At 50.5% G+C, this 5,095-nt stretch overlaps 1 long non-coding RNA gene across 1 annotated transcript; it reads right to left on the minus strand.

Annotated features, from left to right (window-relative positions):
- Positions 1-507: 507 nt before the first annotated feature.
- LOC144930010 (uncharacterized) lies at positions 508-5,077 on the minus strand. The gene is made up of 2 exons (XR_013635127.1): positions 3,035-5,077; positions 508-2,476 (listed from the first exon to the last, which is right to left on the minus strand). It is a non-coding gene; the product is annotated as an uncharacterized LOC144930010 (long non-coding RNA).
- Positions 5,078-5,095: the final 18 nt, after the last annotated feature.

Raw genomic sequence — 5,095 nt, forward strand, 5'->3', positions numbered from 1 at the left:
TGTTCTGGCTCCAGCGTTTAACATCCTTATTAATGACCTGGATGTAGGTACAGAGAGCAGACTGATCAATGCTGCAGATGACACAAAGCTGCGGGGTCGGGGGAAGGAGGTTGCCAGCACTTTGGAGGATAGAGCTAAAATTCAGAGGGACTTGGATAAATTGGAGAACTGGGCAACAGACGACAAAATGAAATTCAACAAAGACCAATGTGAGGTGCGCCACGTAGGGAAGGAAAACCAGATGCACAAAAACAGAATGAGGCAAACTGGCTCGGCAGCAGCGGTGCTGAGAAGGATCTGGGAGTGGTGGTGGGTGGGAGTTTGTTAGTGGAAAGGCTTGAATCATAAATGATGAAGAGTTCAGGTGTACTAAGTGTTTCTTTCAAACTCTGATACTGATGGTAAATAAACCACAAACGGCTGAAAAAGTTTTGAATCTGTTTCTCTCTCTCTGTGCACATACGCCTACAATAACCGTATTTGACAAAACCCACACACAGACTTAAACCTGTTGCCTGAAAGTATTTTTAATGCTTAATAGTTGCATCTATTAGACATTTTTCTAAACACTTTTTCAACGTTTCATATAAATTACATCTTTCTTGGAGACAAGTATCAGGGGGAGCCAGGTTAGTCTGTATCCCCAAAAACAACGAGGAGTCCGGTGGCACCTTAAAGACTAACCAATTTATTTGGGCATAAGCTTTCGTGGGCCCACCAGACTCCTCGTTATCTTTCTTGGAGGTTATTTTTAGGCTATACCGTGGCTTGATTTTATTTTTCATTTAAGGCACTAAGAATATAAACAATATAGGCCCTGGGCACATTTCACAGCACTGCAGGCGGTCGTTGAACAGGGGCACTTGTGGTGTGAAAAATATTTCTCTTGAGTCTGGACCGTGGCTATATCTTGACCAAGAAATTTGGACCTTGACAAAAAGTAATTATCTACCCCAGCATTAAGGGCTGCTCTGAAGAGGACGGTGATCAAGTGTTCTCCAGGTGCACTGACAGTAGGAGACGGGGGGATTTAGGTTAGACATTAGGAAAACTCTCTAGCTCTAAGGACAGTTCAGTGTGGGACAGGTTGTCACAGACTCACAGGCCAGTGCCCTCCTGGCTCCGTATGGCCCCTGGGGGAAACCGGCCTTTCAGAGTATTGACCCTACACGAGGTCACACTCTTTGCTCAGGGTTTAAGCTGTAGGCTTCTCCTCTGCCTCCCAGTACCGCCCGTCTGAGCCTCCAGCATGCCTGCCTCTCTCGAGCCTGCAGCGATTCTCAGCCAGCGCAGCACAGAAGGGTTTATTGTACGTCTGGAGCACAGCACAAGACATTCTCAGGGGTGTCCATCAGGGTCTGTCCCCATCCAGGTGGGCTCAGGCCGCTCTTTGTTCCCAGACCAGAAGTGAATCCTCCTTTCTGTGGCCCACCCCATATCACCTCCAAGGCCCCACTTCCATCTGTCTTCTTTCCCGGGCAAACAGGTCTCCAGGTGACTCTCTCTTCAGCTCTCTGTTCTCTCCGCTGCCCATAACTGGCTGGCTCCAAGTTGGGATGGGCCTTCAGATCATCAGTCGCTACGTTACAAAGTGCCCAGGCCATGGTCTGGGGTCCAGGCTGCTAGACTGGGCCACACTTGGTCCTCTACAACAGCAGACACCCCACCTCCCACCTGGGTTAGACATGCAGCACACGGGGGAAACTGAGGCACACAGTATACATACGCAACGTTAGGAAAATCCCCACTTCGTCACACAGGTTGCCTAGAGAGGATGTGGAATCCCCGTCGTTGGAGGGTTTTAAGGACAGGTTGGACAAACACCTGTCAGGGATGGTCTAGGTTAACTTGGTGCTGCCTGAGATCAGGGCTGGACTTGATGGCCTCTTGAGGGCCCTTCTAGCCCAGCATTTCTATGGCTCTATGAATGGTGAAAAGGACGTTAGAGGCACTTACAAACTAAACGCAGACACTTATTCCTGTCCAACAGACGTCCTCAGCTGATGATGGCAGCAGCGCGACCAGCTGCGAGTAGACCCGGCCATTTACCGTGTTATAATCATGAAATTCGGCAGGAAAAAAAGCCGTCCCCACCACAGACGCACAAGCAGTTACTGCTGACAGACCTAGTGCCCCGTCCAGGGTGTGCAGACCGCACCGCTCAGCCAGAGCACGGCGCCCACACTGAATGGGGCAAACACTGAACTCTGACTAACAGAGTTTTTATCCATTAAAATGTTGGAAATTATTTTGTGCAAATAAAACATTATTACAGAAAACTATGACACCTGAAAAGCAAACGTGGTTCAGTGAACAGAGAGACGAGGCCGGAAATCCCACACGGGACGCTCCAAGTTCCAGAGGAAAGCTAGAGAGGGGTTGATTGGTTCTTGTAGGGAGACAGAGCAGAGCTCATCCGTCTTCCTCTCGGGAGTCCCCTCAGGCCGTGGCACGGACTCCACCAGGCTCAGTTAAGCTGCAGAAGTTAAACACAGGCAACGTCTGTCAAAGGGAACCTGCCCTCATGTTTTGCAATGACAGTGCATGCTGCGGTCGCCCGAGTGGCTGCAGGGTTCAGTGGACAAAATCTCTAGCCCCGCTGACAAAGCTTGTAGCTCCAGGGTCAGAGACCCAGGTTCCTGGAGCCCCAAGTGCTGGGCTCTGTCCCTACTGCTTCCTCCCTGCAGTTCACTGGAGACTGTTCTCTGAAGCAGCTGGAGTTATCCTTGCAAAAGCTGAACTCAGCCCACGCTGTATCAGCAGCCACAGAGAAATCCCTCTCACTAGAGTCTTTCACACCTGAAGTCATGGCAGAGAAAACAAGGGGGATTTGGCTGCAAACCTGTTCCTGCACCCCCAGTGTGAATAAAAGGGAAATAAGAGATCCCGAACTCCCCTGTTCTGCTCCTTGGGGCTGGTTTGCTAGAGGGGATGGGCCAGGGAGACTCAGGGTCCAATGACTTGGACTAGGTCTCTCTCTCCAGAGGCCTCAGTGAGAGCAGTGAACCCCTAGGCTAGAGCCCCCGTCACTTACCCTGGGCAGATAGGTCAGAGCCACTAGATCCTTGGTCGTTTGCTGTGCAGAGGAGGAGGAGAAGAGAGAGTATATTAGCGTCTCTCACAGGGCAGGGTTTCAGCGTAGTTAGTACATACGGGGACTCCTATCCAAAGGGAATAGTCATCACCTGACTCTTCCCGAGCAGTGAGGTGGTTGGTGCACAGACCAGCCTACAGGGCAGCTGCCCAGGATTTCCATTATTCACGTGCGAAAAACGTCACCACTGCAGGGGGACAGCACTGCTCTGTGCTCTTCATGCCTCGTCAGAACGGGAGCCCAGACTACTCAACATTCAACGGCTGGCAAAGCAGGAGATGCTGGGCTAAGGATATGCCTGCCAAACAACCTCAACTCCGCCTCCTTTGGTCTGTGCCCCAGAGGGGTCCCTCACGCAGACCACAGACGTCACCCTCCCCCCGCCAATGAACAGCAATTCCCGCCTTAATCAATGGCGCTGCTCCAAACAGTGTGGACGGTATGAAGAGGAATGCGGATTTGGGGCGGTGCTGGGCACACAGACAAGGGCAAGTTTGGTTTGGCATGGTGCTGGTCGATTCCTTGTTCCTATTCCCAGACCTACTGGGGCAGAGTTTGAGTTGCGTGGGAAGCATCATAATTAAGACCTTACCAAATTCATGGTCGGTTTTGGTCAATTTCAGTCACAGGATGTAAAAAATTGTCATTTTCATCATTTCAGCTATTTAAATCTGAAATTTCACAGTGTTGTACCTGTAGGGTCCTGACCCAAAAAGCAGCTGGGGGGCAGCAAGGTTATTGTCGATGGGTCACGGCATTGCCAGCCTTACGTCTGCGCTGCTGCTGGGGGGGCACTGCCTTCAGGGCTGGGTGCCTGGCCAGCAGCCACCATTCTCTGGCTCCCCAGCTCTGAAGGCAGCACGGAAGTAAGGGTGGCAATACTGTGATCCCCTCCAATAACCTTGCAAACCCCCTCCTCCCCCCACAACCCTCTTCTGGGTCTGGACCCCCAGTTAGAGAAATGCTGTTCTCCCCTGTGAAATCTGTATAGATTTCATGGTCCGTGATGCGTTTTTTATGGCTGTGAATTTCGCCATAATACCTCTGCATATCCTGGTTTGCCAACCTTTGACTTCTGGGAATTAAACACTCCCATTCCGAAAGGACACAGGGAGCCCAGGGCAGGGCTGAGCACCTGCCACCTTAACTCCCCATTAACAAAGTTCTTGCATGTGAATTTCTGTTGTTCTGCAGTAACGAGGAGGAGGGAAGGAGGCAAGACTGAGGGCCAGCTGTAGGAGGTAGGGTGGTGCTCTGCGGAGGTTTTGTTGGCACTTCTCAAACCACCTCCGTTACCTGCTGGGGGACCTCTGAGAGCATAGAGAGAGAGCTGGATGACTACCCCCTAGCAGGGCCCGGCAGATCTGTGCACTTTATACTGGCTCTTCATACCAGACATTAGAGGGCCTCAGATGCAGTCGATAATTGATGTAAATATTTCCCATAGTTTTAGTCTTGATCCTGTTGGTAAAGCTAATTACAGGAGACAATTGAGGAGGGGATTTGAACTTGTTATCATCGAGGTGACAGAGTGGTGCTGATCTGAAGTCAGTGGAAAGACTCCCATTGGCTTCAAAGGCTTTGGATCAGGCCCAGATTTCACAAGCACCAAACCAACTTTCAGGTAAGTTAAAAGAAGTGTAACATTAAAAGCAGGTCAGACACCTTCAGGGTCACACTCAGCCACACACAGCACAGCTCTAGGGGGATAATAATTCAGCCCAAAACCACTGTATACATTCCTGACTATCGCCTTGTCTACACTACTAAAATTGGGACCCATGCCCGCAAGCCATGCAGTTCCACCAGAGAGAGCAGGGGTGGAGCAATTGAGGAGATGGGGTTCAGGTGTTTTTAACCCTTGTATCATCTAGGACTTCCTCGGAGCAAGGTTAGAGAACACGTGTCTACAGCCACTCTACACTACTGAAGAAGACCTCTGCTGGGAAAACAACACAGCAGGGCACAGATTATCCAACAAGTTCTTGGAATTTATTGGAG

Source organism: Lepidochelys kempii, unplaced genomic scaffold (genome assembly GCF_965140285.1).
Source record: "Lepidochelys kempii isolate rLepKem1 unplaced genomic scaffold, rLepKem1.hap1 scaffold_191, whole genome shotgun sequence".
Classification (NCBI taxonomy): domain Eukaryota; kingdom Metazoa; phylum Chordata; order Testudines; family Cheloniidae; genus Lepidochelys; species Lepidochelys kempii.